Below are 15641 nucleotides of genomic sequence, written 5' to 3' on the forward strand. Positions count from 1 at the left end.
CAGGGTAGGAGTAACTGGTAAAGTGCTCCAGTGGATAGGGGAATACCTAAGCAATAGGAAGCAAAGCGTTACAAGTGAGGGGTGGAGAACCTCAGATTGGCGTGGTCACCAGTGGAGTCCCACAGGGCTCTGTACTCGGTCCTATCCTGTTTCTGTATACGTGAACGATCTCTCGGAGGGTAGAGACTCAGTCCTCTCATGTTTGCTGATGATGCCAAAATATGAGAAGGATTAAGACAGAGGACGACTCCTTGAGGCTTCAAGAAGATCTGGACAAACTAAAGGAATGGTCGAACAAATGGTTGTTAGAGTTTAATCCAAGCAAATGTAATGTAATGAAGATAGGTGTAGGGAGCAGGAGGACAGTTACAAGGTATCATTTGGGAGAAGAAATTCAACACGAGTCAGAGAGAAAGAAAAACCTGGGGGTTGATATCACGCCAGACCTGTCCCCTGAAGCCCATATCAAGAGGATAACATCAACAGCATATGCAAGGTTGGCTAACATAAGAACGACATTTAGACACTTGTGCAAAGAATCATTCAGAACTTTGAATACCACCTATGTCAGACCATTTTGGAGTATGCAGCCCCAGCATGGAGTCCATATCTAGTCAAGCATAAGACCAAACTGGAAAAAGTTCAAAGGTTTCCCACCAGACTAGTACCCGGGCTGAGAGGTATGAGCTACGAGGAGAGACTACGGGAATTAAACCTCACGTTGCTAGAAGACAGAAGAGTTAGGGGTGATATGATCACCACATACAAGATTCTCAGAGGAATTGACAGGATCTTCTTCGGTTATCTTGAGATGATTTCGGGGCTTTTTAATGTCCCAGCGGCCCGGTCCTCGACTAGGCCTCCACCCCCAGGAAGCAGCCCGTGACAGCTGACTAACACCCAGGTACCTATTTTACTGCTAGGTAACAGGGCATCGGGTGAAAGAAACTCTGCCCATTGTTTCTCGCCGGCGCCTGGGATCGAACCCAGGACCACAGGATCACAAGTCCAGCGTGCTGATAGATAGATAAAGACGGGCTATTTAACACAAGGGGCACACGCACTAGGGGACACAGGTGGAAACTGAGTGCCCAAATGAGCCACAGAGATATTAGAAAGAACTTTTTTAGTGTCAGAGTGGTTGACAAATGGAATGCATTAGGAAGTGATGTGGTGGAGGCTGACTCCATACACAGTTTCAAGTGTAGATATGATAGAGCCCAATAGGCTCAGGAACCTGTACACCTGTTGATTGGTCGGTTGAGAGGCGGGACCAAAGAGCCAGAGCTCAACCCCCGAAAGTGCAAATAAGTGAGTATAGGTGAGTACACAGAGACAGACACACAGAGACAGTGACACATAGAGACAGTGACACACAGAGACAGTGACACACAGAGACAGTGACACACAGAGACAGTGACACACAGAGACAGTGACACACAGAGACAGTGACACACAGAGACAGTGACACACAGAGACAGACACACAGAGACAGTGACACATAGAGACAGTGACACACAGAGACAGTGACACACACAGAGACAGTGACACACAGAGACGGTGACACACAGAGACGGTGACACAGAGACACAGTGACACACAGACACAGTGACACACAGAGACAGTGACACACAGAGACAGTGACACAGACACAGAGACAGTGACACACAGAGAGGGTGACACACAGACACAGTGACACACAGAGACAGTGACACACAGAGACAGTGACACACAGAGACGGTGACACACAGACACAGTGACACACAGAGACAGTGACACAGACACAGAGACTGTGACACACAGAGACAGTGACACACAGAGAGGGTGACACACAGAGACAGTGGCACACAGAGACAGTGACACAGAGAGAGAGTAGAGACAGTGGCACACAGAGACAGTGGCACACAGAGACAGTGACACACAGAGACAGTGACACACAGAGACAGTGACACATAGAGACAGTGGCACACAGAGACAGTGACACACAGAGACAGTGACACACAGAGCAGTGACACACAGAGACAGTGACACACAGAGACAGTGACACACAGAGACAGTGACACACAGAGACCGTGACACACAGAGACAGTGACACACAGAGACAGTGACACACAGAGACAGTGACACACAGAGACAGTGACACACAGAGACAGTGACATACAGAGACATGCAGTGACACATAGAGACAGTGACACACACAGAGACAGTGACACACAGAGACGTGACACACAGAGACAGTGACACAGAGACAGTGACACACAGAGACAGTGATACACAGAGACCGTGACACACAGAGAGACAGTGACACACACAGAGACAGTGACACACAGAGGCAGTGACACACAGAGACAGTGACACACAGAGACAGTGACACACAGAGACAGTGACACACGGAGACAGTGACACACAGAGACCGTGACACATAGAGACAGTGACACACACAGAGACAGTGACACACACAGAGACAGTGACACACAGAGACAGTGACACAGAGACAGTGACACACAGAGATGGTGACACACAGAGACAGTGACACACAGAGACAGTGACACACACAGAGACAGTGACACACAGAGACAGTGACACACAGAGACGTGACACACAGAGACAGTGACACACAGAGACGTGACACAAGAGACAGTGACACACACAGAGACAGTGACACACAGAGACAGTGACACACAGAGACAGTGACACAGAGAGACAGTGACACACAGAGACAGTGACACACAGAGACAGTGACACACAGAGACAGTGACACACAGAGACAGTGACACACAGAGACAGTGACACAGAGACAGTGACACACAGAGACAGTGACACAGAGACACAGTGACACACAGAGACAGTGACACCCAGAACAGTGACACACAGAGATGGTGACACACAGAGACAGTGACACACAGAGACAGTGACACTGTCACGTGGGGGTGGGCGGTCCGGGGCTCTGCTAACACTCGGCTGCTAGGGGCTCAAAGGCCCAAATACTCAGCCCCTCCGACTCCCTGGATTCACCGGAGTCTCCTTGGTCACACAAGAGAGGACCAACAATGCCCACCTCCGCAGGTCTTTGCTTCCACCACAAAGGGGTGCCACTGATTCACCCTGGAAGCCCTTCAGTCAAACACGGGGAAACTGCTGTTAACAGTTCCGGCCTAGACCCGTGGGGGAGTGAAGGAAGACTCAGGCTTACCTATAACCATAACCTCCCTGAGTCTTGCCTGCCAGACAAAAAAGTTTGCAGGAACTCCTTTCCCGCCTGTCTTCTCTATCTTCCTCTTAGCAAGGTCGCCAGCTGGGTTATTATATCTACACCCCAGCAATGCAGTTCAGTGGGTGTATTATATATTGTTTGTAGCCAGAAATGTATGCTCATAGAGAAATATCATAAATGGAGGCACACTCAAACACAGTAATAAAATGTGTGGATTTACTGATGCAAATTACATGAACACACACACACAATCACAAGTAATACATGAATATGGAATATGGATAATGAGTCTGGAGATCGTCAGCCTCTTCTTCCACGACCTCCAACACTCCTTCAACTGGGCAGGAAGACAGGAGTCTCACACTCTCACAGGAGGGCCTCTTCACCACGTCGGCGCCTCTTCTTCACTGTCTTGCCATCCATACACACTGTCCTCTCTGACAGTCCTGGACTCAAGCTGCCTTTCAGCCTATTCTACTATTAAAGTAATCAAGTCTTGCTGCCACATACACAAGTAAATATTGTGGCCTAACTAGCCTACTCATACAAGGGGTAATGGGAGGGAAAATGATCTACCTTACATTCCTGGCTCACGACGCCTGTCCCTCGATGGTGTGAGGTTCCCACTCTTCCTTGGGTCGATCCTTGACGATCCAGGACGTTCCACAGGTCCTCAGGTGTCGTGAAGCCTTCGCGTCGTCGCCGTTCCAATCCCTGAGATTCAGCTGCCCCAATCCTGGTTCATCGATGGGCGCTGAGCTAATCACTATTTTTCCCCACACTCGCCTCTCCCACAGGGCGTTGCTCCTTGTCCTAGGCACGGTGTCGTCCTTCCTAGATCCTCAGTGGATGTGACCCCAGTCACAGCTAGGCCTGCCGCCCACCTTCCAGACCTCAACGTCCAGCCAGCGGCGCCGCCCAGCGTCGTCGCCGACTATTTTCCAAGTTTGGCACTTCTCTGCTCACTGAACTTGGTTCCTCTTTTGCTTCCCAGAAGCGCAGGGTCTCCAATAACTATGATGGGCTGCGATGGCCAGCTCACTCCACTGAACAAGGCTTGCAGAGCCTCCAATCCTTGAGAGCAGACCGAGGCGCGTCCTGTCGCTTCCAAGGTCAGATCCACTCTGACGTTGGCCCGGGGCACTCGGTGACGTTATTACGGGCCCTGATTGGTCGCCCGCGACCTACGTCGGCCAATCCGCGATCGGCAATGTCCCTTCCAAAAGGTCATATCTGCCGTAGGGGATACCGTTTCATTTTATAACAGGGCGCCAATTTTCCTTTATTTACAACTTAAAATATAACTTCCTTCCCTTAACTGGCAGCCGGTCTGGTCGCCACATATATCATTAGACTCCCTAAACCTCAGAGAATCAGTAGGGAGAGCTGATATGACTCTTTAAGCCGGCAAACGAAAGAAATAGGAGAGGGCACCGTAACGACACACAGAGACAGTGACACACAGAGACAGTGACACACAGAGACAGTGACACACAGAGACAGTGACACACAGAGACGGTGACACACAAATACAGTGACACAGGAAACAGTGACACAACACAGAGACAGTGACACACAGAGACAGTGACACACAGAGACGGCGAAACACAAAGACAGTGACACACAGAGACAGTGACATACAGAAACAGAGACACACAGAGACAGTGACACACAGAAACAGTGACACACAGAGACAGTGACACACAGAGATAGTGATACACAGAGACGGTGACACACAGACAGTGACACACAGAGACAGTGACACACAGAAACAGTGACACACAGAGACAGTGACACACAGAGACAGTGACACACAGAAACAGTGACACAGACACAGTACACACAGAGATAGTGACACACAGAGACGGTGACACACAGAGATAGTGACACACAGAAACAGTGACACACAGAGACAGTGACACACAGAGACAGTGACACAGACACAGTGACACACCGAGATAGTGACACACAGAGACGGTGACACACAGAGATAGTGACACACAGAAACAGTGACACACAGAGACAGAGACACACAGAAACAGTGACACACAGAGATAGTGACACACAGAGACGGTGACACACAGAGACAGTGACACACAGAGACAGTGACACACAGAGACAGTGACACACAGACTCTCTCTCTCTCTCTCTCTCTCCCTCTCTCTCTCCCTCTCTCTCTCTCTCTCTCTCTCCCTCTCTCCTCTCTCTCTCTCTCTCATCTCCTCTCTTCGCTCTCTCTCTCTCTCTCTCTCTCCTCTCTCTCTCTCTCCTCTTCTCTCTCTCTCTCCCTCTCTCTCTCTCTCTCTCTCTCTCTCTCTCTCTCCCTCTCTCTCTCCTCTCTCTCTCCTCTCTCTCTTCTCTCTCTCTCTCTCCTCTCTCTCTCTCTCTATCTCTCTCTCTCTCTCTCTCTCTCTCTCTCTCTCTCTCTCTCCTCTCTCTCTCTCTCTCTCTCTCTCCTCTCTCTCCTCTCTCTCTCTCTTCTCTCTCTCTCTCCTCTCTCCTCTCTCTCTCTTCTATCTCTCTCCTCTCTCTCCCTCTCTCTCTCTCTCTCTCTCTCTCTCTCTCTCTCTCTCTCTTCTCTCTCTCTCTCTCTCTCTCTCTCTCTCTCTCTCTCTCTCTCTCTCTCTCTCTCTCTCTCTCTCTCTCTCTCTCTCTCTCTCTCTCTCTCTCTCTCTCTCTCTCTCTCTCTTTCTCTGCCCCCTCCTGGCAAACCCTATCAAGACATAGTAAGAACAGGACAAACATGGCAGTGGGGACTTCTAAGAGAACAGGGAAAAGTCAGTGTGACCAAATGATGGAAGTGTTTGCCCTGGTTTTGGAGGATATCAGAAGGGAGATGCAGGATATGAATAATACAATAAGCAACCTGCAAAGCGAGCTGACAGCAGCAAAAGAGGAGATTAAAACACTTAAAGAGAACAATACTGAGACGGAGGCTCAGATAATCATCCAAAGAGAAGATGAAAATGGTTCTTTGGAAGGGACTGCAATAGTACAAGCAACATTTGCGGAAATGATAAAAAAGAACAAGGAAGTAATGTCCACAGTGAGGAGGTAGCCATGAAAGCAGCCACCTCGCAGGAGGCAGCAAAGGCCACTAGTCAGCTGCTGGAAAGAAAAAGATCAGTGGTAGTTGTGGGTAATAAGAGCAGGAAGGCTCTAATAGGACAGAATGGAATGATAAGGACAGAGCAGCAGCGAATGAAATACTAAGGAGGCTCGAGATGGAAGGGACTGAACATAGAATTGAGAAGGTTTTGAGGATGCGCTGGTACAACAAGGGCAGAGACCATGTGTTAAGGATAGTGTTTGCAAACGAGACCACAAAGGAAAAATTCTAACAAGGAAGTTCTAACCTGCAATATGTGGGAGAATTCTCTAAGAGAGAACAGCGTCTCTCGCTAGTAGGAATGGATCTGGACTACTAATCATGGGGATTTCAACCACGGAAGATTGATTGGGAGAACAGAGACCGCATGGAGGACCAGATACATGGAGAGCTAAGCTGCTGGATGCGGCAACAAGAAACTTTCTTAGCCAGCATATCAAGGGACCGACAAGAATGAGAGGGGAGGATGAACCAGCTATGCGTGATCTGATATTTACCCTTAATGAGTGGGATATAAGGGAGGTTAAGATGGAAGCACCCCTTAAGAATGAGTGATCACAGTGTATTGATCTTTGAGTACTTGGTAGAGCTAGGACTTATCTCCCCCCAAAAAAAAACTAGAAAACAAAAGACTGGCATACCGAAAGGGGAATTACCAGGTGATGAGAAGTTTCCTGAGGGATATACCATGGGACACAGACCTCAGAGCTAAGTCGATACAAGACATGATGGACTATGTCACCCAAAAGTATCAGGAGGCAGTAAACAGATTTATCCCGGCCCAAAGGGAAAAATCCGAGAAGCAAAAGAAGAATCCATGCTTTAACAGGGCGTGTATGGAAGCAAAGGCTGAACAAAAGGGCGTGGAGGAACTTCCGAACAGAACACCAGAAAGCAGAGAGAGATACCAGAGAACCAGGAATGAGTATGTTAGTGTGAGAAGGGAAGCAGAGAAAAATTATGAAAATGATATAGCAAACAAAGCCAAGACCGATCCAGAGCTACCACTGTCACATCAGGAGGAAAACATCAGTGAAAGAACATGTAATGAAACTAAAAACAGGCGAGGACAGGTATACAGAGAATGACAAAGAGGTGTGTGAGGAACTCAACAAGAGGTTCCAGGAGGACTTCACAATAGAACATGGTGAGGTCACTGCGCTAGGAGAGGGGGCAGTAAACCAGGCGGCCTTGGAAGGGTTCGAAATTACGAGAGATGAGGTCAAGAGACACCTGATGGATCTGGATGTGAGAAAGGCTGTTGGTCCAGACAGGATCTCACCATGGGTATTGAAAGAGTGTGCAGAGGTACTCTGCTTGCCACTCTCCATAGTGTATAGTAGGTCACTGGAGACGGGAGACCTACCAAAAATATGCAAGGCGGCTAATGTGGTCCCAATATACAAAAAGGGTGACAGACAAGAGGCACTGAACTACAGGCCAGTGTCCTTAACTTGTATACCATGCAAAGTGATGGAGAAGATTGTGAGAAGAAATCTAGTAACACATCTGGAGAGAAGGGACTTCGTGACAAATCGCCAACATGGGTTCAGGGAGGGTAAATCTTGCCTTACTGGCTTAATAGAATTCTACGATCAGGTGACAAAGATTAATCAAGAAAGAGAAGGCTGGGCAGACTGCATTTTTTTGGACTGTCGGAAAGCCTTTGATACAGTCCCCCGTAAGAGGCTGGTACATAAACTGGAGAGACAGGTAGGAGTAACTGGTAAAGTGCTCCAGTGGATAGGGAATACCTAAGCAATAGGAAGCAAAGCGTTACAGTGAGGGGTGAGACCTCAGATTGGCGTGGTCACCAGTGGAGTCCCACAGGGCTCTGTACTCGGTCCTATCCTGTTTCTGGTATACGTGAACGATCTCTCGGAGGGTATAGACTCATTCCTCTCAATGTTTGCTGATGATGCCAAAATTATGAGAAGGATTAAGACAGAGGACGACTCCTTGAGGCTTCAAGAAGATCTAGACAAACTAAAGGAATGGTCGAACAAATGGTTGTTAGAGTTTAATCCAAGCAAATGTAATGTAATGAAGATAGGTGTAGGGAGCAGGAGGACAGTTACAAGGTATCATTTGGGAGAAGAAATTCAACACGAGTCAGAGAGAAAAAAAACCTGGGGGTTGATATCACGCCAGACTGTCCCCTGAAGCCCATATCAAGAGGATAACATCAACAGCATATGCAAGGTTGGCTAACATAAGAACGACATTTAGACACTTGTGCAAAGAATCATTCAGAACTTTGAATACCACCTATGTCAGACCATTCTTGGAGTATGCAGCCCCAGCATGGAGTCCATATCTAGTCAAGCATAAGACCAAACTGGAAAAAGTTCAAAGGTTTCCCACCAGACTAGTACCCGGGCTGAGAGGTATGAGCTACGAGGAGAGACTACGGGAATTAAACCTCACGTTGCTAGAAGACAGAAGAGTTAGGGGTGATATGATCACCACATACAAGATTCTCAGAGGAATTGACAGGATCTTCTTTGGTTATCTTGAAATGATTTCAGGGCTTTTTAATGTCCCAGCGGCCCGGTCCTCGACTAGGCCTCCACCCCCAGGAAGCAGCCCGTGACAGCTGACTAACACCCAGGTACCTATTTTACTGCTAGGTAACAGGGGCATCGGGTGAAAGAAACTCTGCCCATTGTTTCTCGCCGGCGCCTGGGATCGAACCCAGGACCACAGGATCACAAGTCCAGCGTGCTGATAGATAGATAAAGACGGGCTATTTAACACAAGGGGCACACGCACTAGGGGACACAGGTGGAAACTGAGTGCCCAAATGAGCCACAGAGATATTAGAAAGAACTTTTTTAGTGTCAGAGTGGTTGACAAATGGAATGCATTAGGAAGTGATGTGGTGGAGGCTGACTCCATACACAGTTTCAAGTGTAGATATGATAGAGCCCAATAGGCTCAGGAACCTGTACACCTGTTGATTGGTCGGTTGAGAGGCGGGACCAAAGAGCCAGAGCTCAACCCCCGAAAGTGCAAATAGGTGAGTATAGGTGAGTACACAGAGACAGACACACAGAGACAGTGACACATAGAGACAGTGACACACAGAGACAGTGACACACAGAGACAGTGACACACAGAGACAGTGACACACAGAGACAGTGACACACAGAGACAGTGACACACAGAGACAGTGACACACAGAGACAGACACACAGAGACAGTGACACATAGAGACAGTGACACACAGAGACAGTGACACACAGAGACAGTGACACACAGAGACGTGACACACAGAGACGTGACACAGACAGTGACACACAGAGACAGTGACACACAGAGACAGTGACACACAGAGACAGTGACACAGACACAGACAGTGACACACAGAGAGGTGACACACAGACACAGTGACACACAGAGACAGTGACACACAGAGACAGTGACACACAGAGACGTGACACACAGACACAGTGACACACAGAGACAGTGACACAGACACAGAGACAGTGACACACAGAGACAGTGACACACAGAGACAGTGACACAGAGAGAGAGTGACATACAGAGACAGTGACACACAGAGACAGTGGCACAGAGACAGTGACACACAGAGACAGTGACACACAGAGACAGTGACACACAGAGACAGTGACACATAGAGACAGTGGCACACAGAGACAGTGACACACACAGACAGTGACACACAGACCAGTGACACACAGAGACAGTGACACACAGAGACAGTGACACACAGAGACAGTGACACACAGAGACCGTGACACACAGAGACAGTGACACACAGAGACAGTGACACACAGAGACAGTGACACACAGACAGTGACACACAGAGACAGTGACATACAGAGACATGCAGTGACACATAGAGACAGTGACACACACAGAGACAGTGACACACAGAGACAGTGACACACGGAGACGGACACACAGAGACAGTGACACACAGAGACAGTGATACACAGAGACGTGACACACAGAGACAGTGACACACACAGAGACAGTGACACACACAGAGACAGTGACACACAGAGGCAGTGACACACAGAGACAGTGACACACAGAGACAGTGACACACAGAGACAGTGACACACGGAGACAGTGACACACAGAGACCTGACACATAGAGACAGTGACACACACAGAGACAGTGACACACAGAGACAGTGACACACAGAGACAGTGACACAGAGAGAGAGTGACACAGAGACAGTGACACATAGAGACAGTGACACACAGAGACGTGACACACAGAGACAGTGACACACAGAGACAGTGACACACAGAGACAGTGACACACAGAGACAGTGACACACAGAGACAGTGACACACAGAGACAGTGACACACAGAGACAGTGACACACAGAGACAGTGACACACAGAGACAGTGACACACAGAGACAGTGACACATAGAGACAGTGACACACAGAGACAGTGACACACAGAGACAGTGACACAGAGACAGTGACACACAGAGACAGTGACACACAGAGACAGTGACACACAGAGACAGTGACACACAGAGACAGTGACACACAGAGACATGCACACAGAGACAGTGACACACACAGAGACAGTGACACACAGAGACAGTGACACACAGAGACAGGACACACAGAGACAGTGACACACAGAGACAGTGACACAGAGACAGTGACACACAGAGACAGTGACACACAGAGACAGTGACACACACAGAGACAGTGACACACAGAGACAGTGACACACAGAGACAGTGACACACAGAGACAGTGACACAGAGACAGTGACACAGAGACAGTGACACACAGAGACCTGACACATAGAGACAGTGACACACAGAGACAGTGACACACACAGGACAGTGACACACAGAGACAGTGACACAGAGAGAGAGTGACACACAGACAGTGACACACAGAGACAGTGACACACAGAGACAGTGACACACAGAGACAGTGACACACAGAGACAGTGACACACAGAGACAGTGACACACAGAGACAGTGACACACAGAGACAGTGACACACAGAGACAGTGACACACAGAGACAGTGACACAGAGACAGTGACACACAGAGACAGTGACACACAGAGACAGTGACACATAGAGACAGTGACACACAGAGACAGTGACACACAGAGACAGTGACACATAGAGACAGTGACACAGAGACAGTGACACACAGAGACAGTGACACACAGAGACGGTGACACACAGAGACAGTGACACACAGAGACGGACACATAGAGACAGTGACACACACAGAGACAGTGACACCACAGAGACAGTGACACACAGAGACAGTGACACAAGAGACAGTGACACACAGAGACAGTGACACAGAGACAGTGGCACACAGAGACAGTGACACACAGAGACAGTGACACATAGAGACAGTGACACACAGAGACAGTGACACACAGAGACAGTGACATAGACACAGACACAGTGAGACACAGAGACAGTGACACCCAGAAACAGTGACACACAGAGATGGTGACACACAGAGATAGTGACACACAGAGACAGTGACACACAGAGATAGTGACACACAGAGACAGTGATACACAGGACAGTGACACACAGAGACAGTGACACACAGAGACGGTGACACACAATACAGTGACACACAGAAACAGTGACACAAACACAGAGACAGTGACACACAGAGACAGTGACACACAGAGACGGCGAACCACAAAGACAGTGACACACAGAGACAGTGACATACAGAAACAGTGACACACAGAGACAGTGACACACAGAAACAGTGACACACAGAGACAGTGACACACAGAGATAGTGATACACAGAGACGGTGACACACAGAGACAGTGACACACAGAGACAGTGACACACAGAAACAGTGACACACAGAGACAGTGACACACAGAGACAGTGACACACAGAACAGTGACACAGAGACAGTGACACACAGAGACGTGACACACAGAGACAGACGACACACAGAGATAGTGACACACAGAAACAGTGACACACAGAGACAGTGACACACAGAGACAGTGACACAGACACAGTGACACACCGAGATAGTGACACACAGAGACGGTGACACACAGAGATAGTGACACACAGAAACAGTGACACACAGAGACAGTGACACACAGAAACAGTGACACACAGAGATAGTGAAACACAGAGACGGTGACACACAGAGACAGTGACACACAGAGACAGTGACACACAGAGACAATGACACACAGAGACAGTGACACACTGAGACAGTGACACACAGAGACAGTGACACACAGAGAGTGACACACAGAGACAGTGACACACAGAAACAGTGACACAGACACAGTGACACACACAGAGATAGTGACACACAGAGACGGTGACACACAGAGGACAGTGACACACAGAGACAGTGACACACAGGAGACAGTGACACACAGAGACAAGTGAACACACAGAGACAGTGACACCACAGAGACAGTGACACACAGAGAACAGTGACACACAATGACGGTGACACACAGAGACAGTGACACACAGAAACAGTGACACCGTCACAGAGACACAGTCAGACTTACGTTACAAATATAGCAGACATCTAAAATGTCCACTCACGTTACAGGTGTAGTTCGTTGTCATGTGATGAATATTTTTTCTCAACATGAACAACGTGATGATATATGTTATGCAACAAACTAGTGCGTCTTAAAACAAGCCAGTTTCCTACAATGGTTGTTTAATCGTCTAACTCTAACATAAGGTGTTGTTGTTGTTTGGGTGAAAGAATGAGGCCCTTCAGTCTCCTCAGACCAATCCACAGTCGACTCAAGAGTGCAGACTCTTTATAAAGGATGACCTCCAGGTAGGGAAGACTATTGTCAACGAGTGGCAACAGTTGCTAATGAGAAAGGCATGTCAATGACCGCCATCGGCAGAGGACTTGAACGATAAACGTCGTTTTGTTGGGCCAAGAAAAACCTCTCCCGAAGATCAGCAAATTCTTGAACGAATATGACTTCTTTCTGACTTTTTGATAATGAATGTATATAATAACCATGTGATGTTTGGTTTACCATCTTATAAATATGAAGGCACATTACATGCGGTGTTACCGTAATGTATGATACTGCAGTATATTACTGGACATTGTTTGATGGACTGTACCAGAAATTGTTATATTTACGTTCACATTTAATAGTCAATAATCACTGCTGTCTGCCACTAACATTCTTCAATTTGGCCCTTAACATTCTAGGTTTCGCACTGTGCATCCAGATACCTTTAATGGCAGTTTATCCGTGATGGCAACATAAAGGGAGACTGACGATTGTATTCAAGAATTCGATGGTCTTCTTCGGAAGAGGTTTTTCTTGGCCCAACAAACCAACGTTTGTCGTTCAAGTTCCCGGACTCTTCCCACCGCCTGCAACACAGTCTAACAGTTGGCTTTGCTATTCCCTGTCCTCAACCGATCGCGGCGATTGACATGCCCCAATCATAACAACTATTGCCACTCGTTGAGAACAGCCTTTCCTTCCTGGAGTTCATCCTTGATAGAGAGTCAGCACTTTGGAGTTAACTCGTGGATTGGTCTGGGGAGAGTGATGGGCCACAGTCTTTCACCTAAACGATAACACTTTCTACTGCAGCTTGATGGTTCAACAGCCACTGTAGAAAACTGCCTTGGTTTAAGAATCCCTAGTTTGTCGAATAACATGAATCATCATGAAGTCCATTTTGAGTATAAGATATTCACCGCATAACAACGAATTATATGCGTAATATGATCAGACATTTCACATGTACTACCTTGCTCTACCTTGCGCAATGCAAGGTATATGTCTGCAATATTTGTAACATATGTCTGTCTCTCTCTGTGTATCTGTCTCTGATTGTCGGTTTCTGTGTCTCTGTGTGCCTGTCCCTGTGTGTGTCTGTCTCTGTGATTCTGTGTCTCTGTGTGTCTGTCTTGTGTGTCTGTCTCTGTGTGTTTGTGTCTGTCTCTGTGTCTCTGTGTGTCTGTCTCTGTGTCTCTGTGTGTCTCCTCTGTGTCTGTCTCTGTATTCACCTAGTTGTATTCACCTAGTTGTGCTTGCGGGGGTTGAGCTTTGCTCTTTCGGCCCGCCCCTCAACTGTCAATCAACTGTTACTAACTACTATTTTTTCCTACACACAAACACACACCCTAGGAAGCAGCTCCGTAACAGCTGTCTAACTCCCAGGTACCTATTTACTGCTAGGTAACAGGGGCATTCAGGGTGAAGAAACTTTGCCCATTTGTTTCTGCCTGGTCCGGGAATCGAACCCGGGCCTCAGAATTACGAGTCCTGCGCACTGTCCACTCAGCTACCAGACTGTGTCTGTCTCTGTGTCTCTGTGTATTCACCTAGTTGTATTCACCTAGTAGTGTTTGCGGGGTTGAGCTTTGCTCTCTCGGCCCACCTCTAAACTGTCTATCAACTGTTTACTAACTACTTTTTTTCCCCCACACCTCACCACACCACACACACACACATACACACATACCCCAGGAAGCAGCCCGTGACAGCTGACTAACTACCAGGTACCTATTTACTGCTAGGTAACAGGGACATTCAGGAGAAAGAAACTTTGCCCATTTATTTCTGCCTCGTGCGAGAATCGAAACCCGCCACGGAATTGCGAGTCCTGCGCGCTATCCACCAGGCTACGAGGCCCTATGTCTGGGGGGGCCACAGACCCCCCCTGTGTGTCTGTCTCTGTGTGTCTGTCTCTGTGTGTCTGTCTCTGTGTCTTTGTGTGTCTGTCTCTGTGTCTGTCTCTCTGTGTCTGTCTCTGTGTGTCTGTTTATGTGTGTATGTTTCTGTGTGTCTGTTTCTGTGTGTCTGTCTCTTGTGTCTGTCTCTGTGTCTTTGTGTGTCTGTCTCTGTGTCTTTGTGTGTCTGTCTCTGTTTCTTTGTGTGTCTGTCTCTGTTTCTCTGTGTCTCTTTGTGTCTATCTCTGTGTGTCTGTTTCTGTGTGTCTGGCTCTTGTGTCTGTCTCTGTGTCTCTGTATGTCTGTCTCTGTGTGTCTGTCTCTGGTGTCTGTCTCTGTGTCTCTTCGTGTCTATTTCTGTACTCACCTATTTGTACCTGCAGATCGAGCACTGACTCTTGGATCCCGCCTTTCTAGCCATCGGTTGTTTACAGCAATGACTCCGGTTCTATTTCCTATCATATCTAGTTTTAAAATTATGAATAAATTTGCTCCCACTTCCAGCTCCTTAAGTGTACTCCATTTCCCACTAGTCTCACGCTAAAAGAAAACTTCCTAACATCTCTGTGACTCATCTGAGTTTCCAGCTTCCACCCATGTCCCCCTCGTTCTTCTTCTTTTCCGTGT

This window comes from Procambarus clarkii, chromosome 63, assembly GCF_040958095.1.
Source record: "Procambarus clarkii isolate CNS0578487 chromosome 63, FALCON_Pclarkii_2.0, whole genome shotgun sequence".
Lineage (NCBI taxonomy): Eukaryota > Metazoa > Arthropoda > Malacostraca > Decapoda > Cambaridae > Procambarus > Procambarus clarkii.